The sequence below is a fragment of the Bubalus kerabau genome, chromosome 7 (genome assembly GCF_029407905.1).
Source record: "Bubalus kerabau isolate K-KA32 ecotype Philippines breed swamp buffalo chromosome 7, PCC_UOA_SB_1v2, whole genome shotgun sequence".
Lineage (NCBI taxonomy): Eukaryota > Metazoa > Chordata > Mammalia > Artiodactyla > Bovidae > Bubalus > Bubalus kerabau.
In genome coordinates, this window is record NC_073630.1 from 33,075,467 (window position 1) to 33,092,875 (window position 17,409).

The 17,409-nt window shown below is 42.2% G+C and overlaps 1 protein-coding gene across 6 annotated transcripts in view; it reads left to right on the forward strand.

Moving 5' to 3' along the window:
- ALPK1 (alpha kinase 1) overlaps window positions 1–17,409 on the forward strand; it is a 118,730-nt gene that overhangs the window by 18,637 nt on the left and 82,684 nt on the right. The window lies entirely within an intron of this gene.

Sequence of the window (17,409 nt, forward strand, 5' to 3'; positions counted from 1 at the left end):
AGAAGTGAATCTAGGACTCATATATAAAATAACCACCAACTAAATCCAAATAACCTAAGGCAATGTCTGTAACTTGCTAAGTTAGTAGTATAGTAACTGTAGTTCTTTACATCTGCAGCCTTTTGCCACATACTGAGTTTCTTTGAAAGTTTTAAGAACTTTATACTCATCAGAGGATTTTTATCAGGTATGACTTTTACTCTCTCAAAATGGTAAATTGAACTGTAAATTAGAGTGTGCTAGTAAATTGGATTAGCATTAAATACTTCCTTGGATATGTGCAGTTGAACAAATTAAATACCTTTTCTTCTCAAGATTCTCTTGAAATATCTTATCAGCGTATAGAGGTGAGGTACTTGAGACGGGAGAAGGGGACAACGGAGGATGAGATGGTTGGATGGCATCACCGACTTGATGGACATGAGTTTGAGCAAGCTCCGGGAGTTGGGGATGGACAGAGAAGCCTGGCGTGCTGCAGTCCATGGGGTCGCAAAGAGTCAGACACAACTGAGCAACTGAACTGAACTGAACTGACTTGAGACATGCAAGGTGGCAGCCCAGACTTGAGAGGGGAGTTACTTTTTTACATTGATGATCGTAACTCCTGTTTCCCAAGATCATATTAGCCCTAGTGACTAAAAAGCTTAGGCAACAGTCACAAAACTTTTGTTATTGCCTATTTCGACTTTCAGCCTCTGCACTCCCCATGTTTTTCAGGATGCTTTCCAATCTCTACAAGCAGTGTCACGGTCGCTCTTAAAATTGGAGATTGACCACCTCCAAGGTTCACAAACGTTTCAGCTACCCTAGGTTACTTGAACTTCTAGGCTGCCACAAGTTGTTCAGACTTCAAGGAAGGCCTTGTTTTTTACGCGCTCTACTCTAATTCCCTTGCTCCCTTCCTCTCCCCTTGCAAGGAAAGTCACCCAGGCTCCCCCGAGGCAGAGTTACAGGGCTTTTGAGTAACTCATTCTTCACTTGGAGCCTTCCACTCCGACTCAAACTGGTTTCCAACATAGGCCATATGCCTGGAGACCCTACCACACCCCATGGTGAGTTTTCAGCCTTCCTGAGTTGCTTTCCTTTCCTCCCCTCAAGTTTACGGAAACTTTCATCACCCTTCGATGTTTGAAAATCTTTGCAGTAGAGATGATCATCACTTCTTTACCAGCCACATGCTCTTCCCCAACATCCCATTTTCACACAGTTTGCTCTGTTATCTTCCCTGACAACCCCCACCACCGTTGGAGTCATTGCTGTTTTAGCCCATTGGACCGTGGGTGCACAGATGATGCCCACAGGCAATGAGCCGTGTGTTGCACTAAGACTTGGTCTGAACTAAGGATGCTGAGACTGGGTCATTTTCTATTAAGCGGTTGAATCAGGAGGGCAGGTAAAGCCAGGGTGAGTGGATCAGATAAGGATGGTTTACAGAGACAAAAAAATTAGATTCTTATCTATTCCATTCACCTCTGTGGTCTTTGCACCTAGCATGGTGCCGGAAATAGCAGGCTTTCAGTAAGTCTTAGTGTGAATGAATAAAGCAGACTGTGGGGTGTGTGTGTGTGTGTGTGTGTGAGAGAGAGAGAGAGAGAGGCTACTTTTGCCTCCTACAGCCTTCCATTTCCTGATTCCAATCCCACATGAAGACAACCTTCATTTTCTGCCCTATGTCCATGAGATATCCCTGTGTCCATCCAATAATTTTTCCTTTATGCTAAAGTTAGTTTGGGTGTGTTCTGCTCCTTTGCAGCTAAATTAAACCTAAGAATCTCCCACTTCAGTGGGCATGTCTCCACTTGGTCCAACTGAACCTCTCCTTTTGGGGATGAATAGAAACTCAAACTCAACTGAGAATAAAGAAAATACCTCCCAAAATAAAGCTTCTTGATCTTCGTAAAAGGCAACCTCTGAAGAAAAACATGATAGAAACTGCAAATTGAAGATCCTTTTGGAGACAGGGTCAGACTTCAGGCATTGTTGAGTGAATGCGACTTTATTTAAAGTCAATGGAGAGTGTCAGATATGATCAGGACACTCTTGCCAACCTAAGCCCCAGGTAGAGGAAGAAGAACAGTGAGTCACAGCTTTACCCTGAACTCTGGAATGCTACTGGAGTGACTTGCTGATACAGAGACTTCTTTACAGTTTCTGGTTGTACTCTTGGCTGTTGTATAGCATGCCGTAGAAAAAGGTTGTTCTTTCCTGCTCCCTGCCTGGGAGGACACATATAAACCTGAGAGGCAGAAGAGTAGTTGAAAAATTCATTGGCAACCATCATAGGCTTGAAACAAGGAAAAATGAAATACTGGAAGCAGTATGGTGTATTTTTCAAGAGCATAGTTTTGATGTGAGACCAATGTCAAAAACCAACTCTCCAACTTACTAACTAGCTCTGTGTCCTTGACTAAGCTGCTTAACCCCTTAGAGCTGCAGATTTCTCATCTAAAAAGTGCAGATAAAAAATACTTATAAACATGTTTTAAGTATTAGATTAGATAATGTCTGTAAGTTCCTAGGCCAACAGTATCAACCAAGTGCTCAGTAAGTGGTAAGGGCGGTTAGGATAAATAGTGCTTTGTAATACAAGGATCAATGAAAAGTGTGTTATTTTCCTGTAACTGGAAGGGAGGTTGCATTTTTTTAAGTTTGGGTATGTGTAAGCATGTGCTGAATCATGTCCGACTCTTTGCAACCTCATGGGCTGTAGCCCGCCAGCCTCCTCTGTCCATGGGATTTTTCAGGCAAGAATACGGAGTGGATTGCCATTTCGTACCCCAGGGGCTCTACACAGGGAGTGAACCCGCTTCTCTTGTGTCTCCTGCATTGGCAGGCAGATTCTTTACCACTAGTGCCATCTGAGAAGCTTAAGTTTAGAAACTTAAACATACTAAAACATGTATTTCATAGCTCTTCTTTACTGTTATCTTTTCCAAATAAATCCCTGTACGTAGACAAATGTAAAAGAAGAGTCCAGGAAACATCTAACAAGATAGTCAGTCAGTCAGTCAGTCAGTTCAGTCGCTCAGTTGTGTCTGACTCTTTGCGACCCCATGAATTGCAGCACGCCAGGCCTCCCTGTCCACCACCAACTCCCAGAGTTTACCCAAACCCATGTCCATTGAGTCGGTAATGCCATCCAACCATCTCATCCTCTGTCATCTCCTTCTCCTCCCGCCTTTAATCTTTCCCAGAATCAGGGTCTTTTCAAATGAGTCAGTTCTTTGCATCAGGTGGCCAAAATAGCAGCAGAAGCAGAGTAAACTCCCCCTAAAGGAGGCACATGTGAATTCTCACATGTGATCTTCTCAAGACCTTAAAAGCACTTGTAAACTATATGACCTGTAGATGGCGAACTTGGATAGGGTGAATATTAAGCAATGACTACATAGAAAGGAAAGCAGTGGTTTTTGTTTTGTTAAAGGGAGGACTAAGAAAAGCGGATACATTATTAAAAAGCTGCACAACCCACACCAAGCCAAAAGCATCCTTCACCGACACACTGGGTTCTTTCTTCCAAGGGGACCATCAGCCTGAATGTCAGAGTGAGGCCACCCTCAGTCATGTGTGCTACTGAGAGACAAGACTGCATTTGCTGGTAGAAATGTTTTGGTTGAGTAGTCATGCTGGTTGCTAGTAAGCAATACAATGAAAAGGACTGTCAAGTAGGGAACATAAATAGATTTCTTGTAAATCTCTTGAGGCGTATAGAAACGTTACCTTCTTAGAATATCCATAGGTAACACTCTGTATCTGAACCCATTGTGCATGTCCAAAATAGCCACGTCTTTTGATCTGAATATTATAAATAATTATATCCTCCCTTGTTCGATTACTGCCACTTTGGCGTATTTGCTCTGTTACCCTCCTCAAGGCAATTCTTTAGGGACCAATTACCATTCTTTATTGATATCATTTCACTGGCCGAGGATTTCTAGAGCACCATACGGGGCATTCAGGGCTACTAAGGGAGCTCTGTAGTACTTTGTACAATGCATATGCCCTGCTTTCTGGATACATGTGGGGTTTTCTTCCTTAAAATTCTATTTTGGAGTACAGATTTTACTATCCCAGGTCACAACTACCTATAACACTTGAGTTTACAGGGAAATGAGTGTGACTTTCCAAAACTGCCTGCTCCTACAGTGGCCTGAGTTGTTCTGCTAGTTTTTTCAGTTGTGAAAAAAGCTCAGCAACTCCCCCAGCATGATGGACTGATGACCACATGCTGCCTTATAAAACAGGGTCACTGTCCCTAAAGAGCCACTCAGCTTGTGGGTCAGGTGGAGGGACATCTTCAGACTTCTAAGGTGCCTCTGCCCTGTCATTTATTATGAGGCTGACATTATTGTCTGCACATTGGCCTCCGTACAACTGTGGACTTCCAGAGTCCAGAAACAGCATCATATTCATCTCTTTATCCTTAAACAGTTTGTGTTTGGCACACAGTAGGTACTTGCAGAAATGTTGAAAGAATTAAAGAATATATGTGCTTGGGTAGGACAAGCATGCAGGGAGGTGGAAATGTCAATTAAGAGTAAAAAAAAAAAAAAGAAGGAAGATAGGCAACCTACCCATGAGGAATTGTACTTATGTCAGACAAATATTCAGAGAAGTCAATGGCACCCCACTCCAGTACTCTTGCCTGGAAAATCCCATGGACGGAGGAGCCTGGTAGGCTGCAGTCCATGGGGTCGCGAAGAGTCAAACGTGACTGAGCGACTTCACTTTCACTTTTCACTTTCATGCATTGGAGAAGGAAATGGCAACCCACTCCAGTGTTCTTGCCTGGAGAATCCCAGGGACGGGGGAGCTTGGTGGGCTGCCGTCTATGGGGTCAAACAGAGTCGGACACGACTGAAGCGACTTAGCAGCAGCAGCAGCAGACAAATATTATTCCTAAAGAATAGAAGAGAAAAGAACAGAGACTGTGTACAGCCTAATCCATTTATTTTTACTAACCAAGAGACTGTTAGTAACTCTCAAGAGATTGACTAACATCCTGTTAACTGTTGCCAGCGGAGAACACACCTCTCCAGAGAGCGCAGTGTTTGTGTCCTAATTCCATGTATTTCATATCTTCATTCATTTTACTACACAGAGGCCTAACCGCTATACGATCACAGGATCTTCACTCTATGATCACAGCATCTTCATGCATTTCAAAAGGAAGAAAGTCACTAGCTCTCGGGATGAGGTAGTTCTGGTGTTCAGGTAGCTTCTAAAAGGTTGCAGTTAAGCTAAGCTATGGTAAATAGAGAAGTAATTTGAAATCCAGAAATTGTAAGGTCTTACCTAAGAGTGGATTTGGGTATAAAGGTGCCCACTGGTGAAACACAGACCCTAGAGGTTGGGAGTGACGAACAGTGAGAAACAGACCGTGAGAGACAGGCCAACTACGAGGAGCCACACATCACCCCAGTGCTGCCCATGGAACTGACAATGAACATCTAACATAAAATATCGGGGATAGTCGAGGACATGGGGACCGTGTACGGTGATGGGAGTAGGACTGTTGTGTCTGCACGTGATAAGCACTGAGGAAACACTAGCGAAATGAACAGGCCATTCTAAGGCTGAGCTGCTGCTAAGGGAAGTCATGAACAGCTTCACTAATGGAGCATTCATTTATAAACAGAAACTGAAGTGGGAAAAATGGGTAGAAACCAGTGCAGGAAAAGATAAAATGAAAAGCACTAATCAGAAACCATTCAGAAGAAAGGAAGTAAGCAATGTCTGGAAACCTGAATGAATGGATCATTATAATGGTGCTTATAAAAAGCTCTGTTTCCAGACAACCAGCTTAAAAGAGAAACATGTTATATAGTATGGTTTTCATCAGCCAGCAAAGTGTGTAAATTCATCTGGAAATGCAGATTCGTCCTTAGAAATTAATTTTACAAAGAGTTTATTGCATAGACACTTGAATAAGATAAATAAGAGGACATTTGATAGATTTTGTAAAAGCTACATACATGTTATTCATGTACTAAACTATAAAGATAACTACCACCAATACAGCCTATATAACAAGTGAAAAGGAGAGCAGGGCAAGAAATAGGTTACTGCATGAACATATACACTGCCATGCAAGCAAGAAAATATAAATATTGACCACAGCCCCCATAGCAACTGAATATGAGATTACATTTATAACTTTCTTAATGTACTTTGCCAATAAAGATCTGTCTAGTCAAGGCTACGGAGAAGGCAATGGCACCCCACTCCAATACTCCTGCCTGGAAAATCCCATGGACGGAGGAGCCTGGTAGGCTACAGTCCATGGGGTCGCTATGAGTCGGATACGACTGAGCGACTTCCCTTTCACTTTTCACTTTCATGCATTGGAGAAGGAAATGGCAACCCACTCCACTGTTCTTGCCTGGAAAATCCCAGGGACGGGGGAGCCTGGTGGGCTGCCATCTATGGGGTCGCACAGTCAGACACGACTGAAGTGACTTAGCAGCAGCAGCAGTCAAGGCTATGGTTTTTCCAGTGGTCATGTATGGATGTGAAAGTTGGACTGTGAAGAAAGCTGAGCGCCGAAGAATTGATGCTTTTGAATGTGGTGTTGGAGAAGACTCTTGAGAGTCCCTTGGACTGCAAGGAGATCCAACCAGTCCATTCTGAAGGAGATCAGCCCTGGGATTTCTTTGGAAGGAATGATGCTGAAGCTGAAACTCCAATACTTTGGCCACCTCATGCAAAGAGTTGACTCATTGGAAAAGACTCTGATGCTGGGAGGGATTGGGGGCAGGAGGAGAAGGAGATGACGGAGGATGAGATGGTTGGATGGCATCACTGACTTGATGGACATGAGTTTGGGTGAACTCCGGGAGTTGGTGATGGACAGGGAGGCCTGGCATGCTGCAATGCATGGGGTCGCAAAGAGTTGGACACGACTGAGAGACTGAACTGAAACTGAATGTACTCTCAGTAAGGAGTGCGGAAGGGTAGTGTGAGAGGTCTGCTCCTTCCCATAGAGAAAGCTGAGCGCGGAAGAATTGATGCTTTTGAACTGTGGTGTTGGAAAAGACTCTTGACATTCCCTTGCACTGAAAGGAGATCAAACCAGTTAATCCTAAAAGAAATCAGTCCTGAATATTCATTGGAAGGACTGATGCTAAAGCTGAAACTCCAATACTTTGGCCACCTGATGTGAAGAGTTGACTCACTGGAGAAGACCTTGATGCTGGGAAAGATTGAAGGAGGGAGGAGAAAGGGACGACAGAGGATGAGATGGTTGGATGGGATCACTGACTCAATGGACATGAGTTTGACCAAACGCCGGGAGATGGTAAAGGACAGAAAAGCCTAGCATGCTGTAGTCCATGGGATTGCAGAGTCAGACACGACTGAACAACAAGAATGATGGTCCCATCTGATCTGTCCTTGGATGAAACCATATATTGGTCATTGACCTGGAGTGTACACCATTTTCTCTAGGCTAGTACCCCTACTTTGTAAGGTGTCCTCCAGCTGGCTCTGTAACCAAGCCTTCAACAGACTATCGCACTTCTCTGCAAGGCCAGCTGCTCCTGGTTTATGGTAAAACCAATGAATCCTGTGGGAATCCTATAGCATTCTTGACCAGAAGCAGTGCTGTATGCATTACTGTGGGTGAAATTAACTCTCAGTAAGTCCACAGAAAGTTTTGCTCATAGAACATAGCAGGGGGGTTAAATCTATATGCAGAACATAGATCCATTTTAGTGAGAAAAATTGCTACCAAGTCCACAATGAAAGTGGCTTGATATAATCACTCCACCCCATTCACCACACTGGGAGCTGTATGGAGGGCCCAGCATGGGTTTCTGCTGCTGGCATTTAAAGCGTTCATTTGTGGTGGTAGTAGCCAGATCTGCCTTGGTAAGAAGTTCTCGTGGTTGAGCCCTTGGATAACCTCCATCTTTGCTTTTGAACCTACCGAGAAATAGTGATTCCTGGGGAAGAGGCCAGCTGACATTTGCAGTCCTGATCGTCCTGCCCATTTGATTATTGAGTCTCCTCCGCAGTGAGAGCCCTTTGCTGAGCATTCACATGGGGCACAATATTCTCACACCTGTGAACCTATTTTAAGAAGTCCATACATGTACCTCTACCCTAAACCTCCGGTCAATCCAATCTTTTTCCTTCCTACTTGCTCATCATCAAAAGAAACCTTTAGACTTTATGTATATACCTTCACTATGGTGATCTTTCTCTCTAGGTAAAATGTACAAATAGATGTACTTCTTAAAGTTCTGCTTATTGTGAAGATTTATCTTCCTACTTGTCCTTCATCGTGACAGTGTGAAGAACTCTAATGCAGCATGAACTTTTTTATGGCTCTTGCCTGTATATTGTGCATGAAAGTGAAAGTGAAGTCATGTCCGACTCTTTGCAACCCCATGGACTGTAGCCCACCAGGCTTCTCCGTCCATGGGATTTTCCAGGCAAAAATACTGGAGTGGGTTGCCATTTCCTTCTCCAGGAGATCTTCCCGACCCAGAGATTGAACCCAGGTCTCCCGCATTGTAGGCAGACGCTTTACTGTCTGAGCCACCAGGGAAGTCAGTCTTGAGCCATTTCTTCCCTGCCCATGTGTGGGTCCAGTAGAGGTGGGCCTTGCAGCAAGACTAGGTGCCACAAAACTTGGAGCCATTTGCTCATGAAAGCTTCTTGTGCATCTAGAACTTGATTGCATGTGATCTTGTATGTGCTGGTTCATCTTGATGATGAAGAGCTGCTCTGCCCGTCCAAATTTAACAAGTCAGAGACCTTAGTTCAGTCACTCAGTAGTGTCATCTCTGCAACCCCATGGACTGCAGCACACCAGGCCTCCCTGTCCATCACCAACTCCCAGAGTTTTGTCAAACTAATGCCCGTTGAGTCAGTGATGCCATCCAACCATCTCATCCTCTGTCGTCCCCTTCTCCTTCCACCTTCAATCTTTCCCAGCATCAGGGTCTTTTCCAATGAGCCAGTTCTTCGTATCAGGAGGCCAAACTATTGGAGTTTCGGCTTCAGCATCAGTCCTTCCAATGAATATTCAGGACTGATTTCCTTTAGGATTGATTGGTTTGATCTTGCAGTCCAAGGGACTGTCAAGAGTCTTCTCCAACACCACAGTTCAAAAGCGTCAATTCTTCAGTGCTCAGCTTCCGTTATAGTCCAATTCTCACATCCATGCATGACTAGTGAAAAAACCTTAGTTAGATGGACCTTTATTGGCAGAGTAATATCTCTCTTTTGGTCATAGCTTTGCTTCCAAGGAGCAAGCGTCTTTTAATTTCATGGCTGTAGTCACCATCTGCAGTGATTTTGGAGCCCAAGAATATAAAATCTGTCACTGTCATTGTTTTCCCATCTATTTGCCATAAAGTGATGGGACCAGATGCCATGATCTTAGTTTTTTGAATGTTGAGTTTTAAGCCAGCTTTTTCACTCTCCTCTTTCACTTTCATCAAGAGGCTTCCTCTTCACTTTCTGCCATAAGGGTGGTGTCATATGCACATTTGAGGTTATTGATATTTCTCCCGGCAATCTTGATTCCAGTTTGTGCTTCATCCAGCCCAGCGTTTCTCATGATGTACTCTGCATATAAGTTAAATAAGCAGGGTGACAATATACAGCCTTGATGTACTCCTCTTCCTATTTGGAACCAGTCTGTTGTTCCATGTCCAGTTCTCACTGTTGCTTCCTGACCTGCATACAGCTTTCTCAAGAGGCAGGTAAGGCAGTCTGGTAGTCCCATCTCTTGAAGAATATTCCACAGTTTGTTGTGATCTACACAGTCAAAGGCTTTGGCATAGTCAATAAAGCAGAAGTAGATGTTTTTCTGGAACTCTCTTGCTTTTTCGATGATCCAGCGGATGTTGGCAATTTGATCTCTGGTTCCTCTACCTTTTCTAAATCCAACTTGAAGATCTGGAAGTTCATGGTTCACATATTGTTGAAGCTTTGCTTGGAGAATTTTGAGCATGACTTTACTAGCATGTGAGATGAGTGCAATTGTGTGGTAGTTTGAACATTCTTTGACATTGCATTTCTTTGGAATTAGAATGAAAACTGACCTTTTCCAGTCCTGTGGCCACTGCTGAGTTTTCCAAATTTGCTGCCATATTGAGTGCAGCACTTTCACAGCATCATCTTTCAGGATTTGAAATAGCCCCACTGGAATTCCATCACCTCCACTAGCTTCGTTCATAGTGATGCTTTCTAAGGCCCACTTGACTTCACAGTCCAGGATGTCTGGCTCTAGGTGAGTGATCACACCATCGTGGTTCTCTGGGTCATGAAGATCATTTTTGTATAGTTCTTCCATGTATTCTTGCCACCTTTTCTTAATATCTTCTGCTTCTGTAGGTCCATACAATTTCTGTCCTTTATCGAGCCCATCTTTGCATGAAATGTTCCCTTGGTATCTTGAATTTTCTTGAAGAGATCTCTAGTCTTTCCCATTCTGTTGTTTTCCTCTATTTCTTTGCATTGATCACTGAGGAAGGCTTTCTTATGTCTCCTTGCTGTTCTTTGGAACTCTGCATTCAGATGGGTGTATCTTCCCTTTTCTCCTTTGCCTTTCACTTCTCTTCTTTCATCAGCTATTTGTAAGGCCTCCTTAGACAACCATTTTGCCTTTTTAAATTTCTTTTTCTTGGGATGGTCTTGATCACTGCCTCCTATATGATGACACAAACCTCCATCCATAGTTCTTCAGGTATTCTGTTTATCAGATCTAATCCCTTGAATCTATTTGTCATTTCCACTGTATAATCATAAAGGATTTGATTTAGGTCATACCTGAATAGTCTAGTGTTTTTCCCTACTTTCTTCAATTTAAGTCTGAATTTGGTAATAAGAAGTTCATGATCTGAGCCACAGTCCGTTCCTGGTCTTGTTTTTGCTGACTGTATAGAGCTTCTCCAATGTCAGCTCCAAAGAATATAATCAATCTTATTTCAGTGTTGACCATCTGGTGATGTCCATGTGTAGAGTCATCTATTGTGTTATTGGAATAGGGTGTTTACTACAACCAGTGTGTTCTCTTGGCGAAACTCTGTTAGCCTTTGCCCTGCTTCATTTTATACTCCAAGGCCAAACTTGCCTGTTACCCCAGGTATCTCTTGACCTCCTACTTTTGCATTCCAGTCCCCTGTGATGAAAAGGACATCTTTTTTGGTTTTAGTTCTAGCAGGTGTTGTAGTTCATCATAGAACCATTCAACTTCAGCTTTTTCAGCATTACTGGTCAGGGCATAGACTTGGATTACTGTGACATTGAATGGTTTGCCTTGGAAATGAACAGAGATCATTCTGTCGTTTTTGAGATTGCATCCAAGTACTGCATTTTGGACTCTTGTTGACTATGAGGGCTACTCCATATCTTTTAAGGGATTCTTGCCCATGACAGTAGTTATAACGGTCATCTGAATTAAATTCGGCCATTCCCGTGCATTTTAGTTTGCTGATTCCTAAAATGTCAGTGTTCACTCTTGCCAGCTTCTGTTTGACCACTTCCAATTTGCATTGATTCATGGACCTGACATTCCAGCCTCCTATGCAATATTGCTCTTTACAGCATCAGACCTTGCTTCCATCACCAGTCACATCCACAACTGGCTGTTGTTTTCACTTTGGCTCCATCCCTTCATTCTTTCTGCAGTTATTTCTCCACTGATCTCCAGTAGCATATTGGGCACTTGCTGACCTGGAGAGTACATCTTTCAGTGTCCTATCTTTTTGCCTTTTCATACTGCTCATAGGGTTCTCAAGGCAAGAATACTGAAGTGGTTTGCCATTCCCTTCTCCAGTGGACCACATTCTGCCAGACCTCTCCACCATGACCTGTCCATCTTGGGTGGCCCTACACGGCATGACTCATAGTTTCATTGAGTTAGACAAGGCTGTGGTCCATGTGATCAGATTGGTTAGTTTTCTGTGATTGTGGTTTTCAGTCTGTCTGCCCTCTGATGGAGAAGGATAAGAGGCTTATGGAAGCTTCCTGATGGGAGAGACTGAGGGGGAAACTGGGTCTTGTTCTGATGGGCCACCAGGGAAGCATTTAGCAAGAGGTCCATCAAATAGCATCTAATTTGGAAGAGAAAGCACAAGTCTCACTATCAGTTTATTCTCCATGACCAGATATTCAGTCTTTATCAGGATATAGCAGGAAAAAAAAAAAAACAACACAGCAGCTGTTTCTTGATGAAAATAGTTATTTGTCTAAGAGGTATGGCTTTTCTCTCAGTTCTAGGGGCTGTACTATTTTATTTGGGAATTCTGTAAGCTCAGTGATCTGTTACAGAATATTGTACACATTAGATTTCCTGGGTCACAAGGTCTAATGGCTGGTAAAAACGGCTTACTCTTTAAACTGAACTGACTGAAGACTACTCCTTTGCTTCTATATTCTTTAAATATAGAATCCTTATGGTTTATTCAGTAAGTAGGAAGGAGTAACTTGCCTGGAAAATCCCATGGATGGAGGAGCCTGGTGGGCTGCAGTCCATGGGGTCGCTGAGGGTCGGACACAACTGAGCGACTTCACTTTCACTTTTCACTTTCATGCATTGGAGAAGGAAAAGGCAACCCACTCCAGTGTTCTTGCCTGGAGATCCCAGGGAAGGGGGAGCCTGGTGGGCTGCCGTCTATGGGGTCAAACAGAGTCGGACACGACTGAAGCGACTTAGCAGCAGCAGAAAGGACCAACACAAATATAATATTATTTTTCCTGTCTTATACCAAAATCCCATGAAATGTGTGGGATTTCTTCATGGAATGAGATACAAGGTGCAGTAAACTATCTTTTAGTTTGGAGGAGATCCCTAAGTGCACCCCCTGACATCTGGACTCCCGGCAACATCAGTGAGTTATTAGATCTCTGAACTCTCATGGAATTTATCTCTTATCCTCAGTGACATATGTGTCTTATCAAGGTGTCTTATGTATTTTACACTTTCTGACCAAATTGTGGTACCCAACCCCACCTCATGGATAGCACAATGAATCTAAAGTCTCTGGTAAATGTTCCCATGTTAATTGTTTTGACCCAGGGGAGCTATGTTCCTTTTTCCCGTCTTAGTTTATCATTTTAGAATTTATTTACAAACACATTCCCCTGGTTCCTACGGGGAAAAAGTTAGAAAAAATCATATAATTTTTTGTGGGGGTGTGTGCAGAGTACATCATGAGAAACGCTGGACTGGAAGAAGCACAAGCTGGAATCAAGATTGCCGGGAGAAATATCAATAACCTCAGATATGCAGATGACACCACCCTTATGGCAGGAAGTGAAGAGGAACTAAAAAGCCTCTTGATGAAAGTGGAAGAGGAGAGTGAAAAAGTTGGCTTAAAGCTCAACATTCAGAAAACGAAGATCATGGCATCCGGTCCCATCACTTCATGGGAAATAGGTGGGGAAACAGTGTCAGACTTTATTTTTTGGGGCTCCAAAATCACTACAGATGGTGACTGCAGCCATGAAATTAAAAGACGCTTACTCCTTGGAAGGAAAGTTATGACCAACCTAGATAGCATATTCAAAAGCAGAGACATTACTTTGCCAACAAAGGTCCATCTAGTCAAGGCTATGGTTTTTCCTGTGGTCATGTATGCATATGAGAGTTGGACTGTGCAGAAGGCTGAGCGCCAAAGAATTGATGCTTTTGAACTGTGGTGTTGGAGAAGACTCTTGAGAATCCCTTGGACTGCAAGGAGATCCAACCAGTCCATTCTGAAGGGGATCAGCCCTGGGATTTCTTTGGAAGGAATGATGCTAAAGCTGAAACTCCAGTACTTTGGCCACCTCATGCAAAGGGTTGAGTCATTGGAAAAGACTCTGATACTGGGAGGGATTGGGGGCAGGAGGAGAAGGGAACAACAGAGGATGAGATGTCTGCATGGCATCACTGACTTGATGGACGTGAGTGAACTCCAGGAGTTGGTGATGGACAGGGAGGCCTAGTGTGCTGCAATTCATGGGGTCTCGAAGAGTCAGACATGACTGAGCGACTGAACTGAACTGAACTGTAAACCTCTTCCTTGAGGTATGACTTGGTCAGACTCTTTTCCTGGTATTAGGTACCTCCGTTTCAAAAGGTTAGACCTTAAAACTCGCTGATATTTTCCCTTTCCCTTCCTTCCTTCCTTTCTCTCTCCCTCCCTCTTTTCCTCCTTCTCTTTTTTCCTTTCTCCTTTCTTTCTTCTTTTGGAAAACCACATAAATTGGCTTTATTTTTATTTGTTTTTTAACCTAACATACAGTGAAATTGACCTTTAGTTTGGTCTTTATTTTATCATCTTAACACATATATAGATCTGTGTAACCATCATACAGTGGAATTAGAAAAGAAAGTACCCTGCATAGACTCACTCATAGAGTGGGTCAAGGGGGATTCAGTAGGAGTTCAATCAGTTAATTCAATCAGTGAGGCACAGGCAGACAGAAATTACAGTTGAAGGTATGAATTCTACCATGTAAAACAAAAAGCTCTAACAACAAGCAGGTTACTTCCTTGAGTCTCTTTGCCTTAAGATGCAATTTCCTTGAGTCTCATTTGCCTCTTTTGTAAATAGAGATAATGATAACTTAATGAATGAAACTTTGCTAAATATAGTTTTAACATCCTTGTATGTCTTCTCAGTCACTTCTGTCATGTCCGACTCTTTGTGACCTGTGGACTGTAGTCCACAGGCTGCTCTGTCCTTGGAATTCTTCCAGGGAAGAATACTGGAGTGGGTTGCCATGCCCTCCTGAAGGGGATCTTCCCAACCCAGGGATTGAACCTGTGTCTTCTGGGTCGCAGATGGATTCTTTACTGCTGAGCCACTGGGGAAGCCCCTTTAACATTTTAGTTAAAGGGGCTTCAACTAAGGGGAGTTAAAAGCTTCCCTTTAACTAAGTTCCCTTTAACTAAGTGTCCTTAGTCGCTCAGTCATGTCTGACTCTTTGCGACCCCATGGACTGCAACCCGCCAGGCTCCTCTGAACATGGGGATTCTCCAGGCAAGAATACTGGAGTAGGTTGCCATGCCCTCCTCCAAGGGATCTTCCCAACCCAAGGATGGAAGCCAGGTCTCCCACATTGCAGGCGGATTCTTTACCATCTGAGCCACCAGGAAAGCCCTTTAAAATCTTTATTGAGATACAATTTACATACCATAAAATCTACTCATTTTAACAGTACAATTTAATTCTTCTTAGTAAATTTACCAAGTTGTGCAAATGAAACTTCAACCTGAACTTATGTATTGCCAGGATTAAAGGTGTACAGCTTGAAAATTTATAGCAAAATTGTCTTTTGTGTATGGAAATGCTGAAGTTGCCCACAGTGAGAGAAGTAATTGGTTACCTGCCTCACAGCTCAGTCACCTCAGAAGGGAAGAAATGTCCCTGCCACGTAGCTGGTATACAGTAAATCTAGGCCCATTTATTAATAACTCCAGATGCTGAATTCTGTCCATTGTTCTGTAAAGACTATCTGGCATATGCTTGTAAAGAAAATGGCCAAGTTAAATAAGGAACTCTATTGTGAAATGTATTTAACTTGCACACATGTTCAAAATTATTTGAAAATTACCAAAAAGAGATACATTCATCTGTCTAAAACTACTCAGGCAACAGTAAAGAATGCGGACCAAGTAATGAAGGATTTGTGTTAGATGGTTTATAGAGATTAGGTTTTTATAGTCTAATAAAAAGAAATATTTCCATTTGGCATGAAAATCAAAAAAATCTAAACCTTATCATGTTGTCCCTTTTCACCTTTACTCCCAGGAAACTCAGATTCTGTGATCAGTTCCACCTTAAGTAAAACTGGGCTTTGCTGGTGGCTTAGAAGTTGAATCTGCCTCCAGTGCAGGAGAACCTGTTCCATCCCTGGGTTGGGAAGACCCTCTGAAGAAGGAAATGGAGCAACCCACTCCAGTATTCTTGCCTGGAGAAATTGCATGGACAGAGGCTTGACGGGCTACAAAGTTCATGGGGTCGAAAAGAGTCGGACACGACTGAGCAACTAATACTAAGTAAAATAACATTAAGCAGTACACTAGACATCTTCTATAGCAATTTTTACCAAATAATTATTTTCCAAATTACAACTTAGAAACCATTTTTGCAAATGAATTATAATAAAACAAATAAGATCAATTTTATTTACAGTATAATCTAAGCATTAATAAGGGAGTATCCTCAGTAGAGGGATGTACTCACTTCTTTTTTTTTGTTTTTAACTAAAAACTTACATTTTCTGCAATTTCAGCAAAATATAACAGAATAAAGTTTGTTATATTTTGTTGAAATTGGATTACTGAATTATCTATTTGCTGCATAAATAATACCAGCTAAGCCATCTTTGTCTGCAAGAAAGTGAGCTACTACAGACTACTGCACCTAAATGTTTAATGCTATCCCGTAAAAATAAGGGTAAAGAAAAAAAGACCTGTGGCATCACTGAGTCTCTTTCCTCTGATTAACCAAAGTCAGATTCCCGAGATGAAAGATGTGGTTAGAACTTGATGCTAATCAAAGGACCAAAAACACTTGAATATAGTTCATTTTAATCTTAGTTGAAAAGATTGTGGATAGACACTTAGGAAAAAGTGAAATCAGCATAATATCTCTTCTTCAAGTACAGTCCAGCTTTCAGACTGGTAACGTGGATTTCAGCCTCCTCGTAATTCTCCCTGATGAAAACAGAAGGATTTCACAGCACAGAAAGCAGAGGTTTATGAGTCTGGATACAGACGGACGCACAAGAGAACTCTGTTCATCGTCTTCAAAGTGATGCGGCAATGGCAGGGCTGCTGCTGTGGCCACATGTAATATAGCCTGTAACTCTTTAAAGAGGATTAGCTTTAGCGCGCTGGGAGCATTCAACGCTGGATTTCACGTGGAGTAGAATATGCTAATGAAATGTAAATGTCTATGGCAAACATTGCATAATATCGAAAACCTTCCAAACTGATCTTTGTCTCTTGCACAGTGGGAAACCAAACTTTATCATATCAGAAGAACAAGTAAAAGGGAAACAACCTTATACTTTTCTGCCTATGCATCTGCTGCTAGATAAATGAATTTAAATATTTATTCACATATATTTATATTTAAACTAAGTTGCCATGTCAGTAGAAAATCCAAAGTTTAGTCATTCAAAAGCATCCTACTAGATCTTTGTTCAGAAATAAAATAATTTATCTTTGTAGAAAAGGATATACATATAATACGAATTTTTAAAAAAACATTTTAACTCTATTTTTTAAACACTATTTTAGGATTATAGAAGGCTTGCGGAGTGGGTATTTCCCCCATTTCACTTTCAAATTTCTTGCTTGTGGTCGTTTTGCCTGCACAATCTTTCTGCTCAATATTGGACAACTGTATCTTTATCATAACTTTCCATATAGTGTTTTTACTACTTTCATTGAAAGCA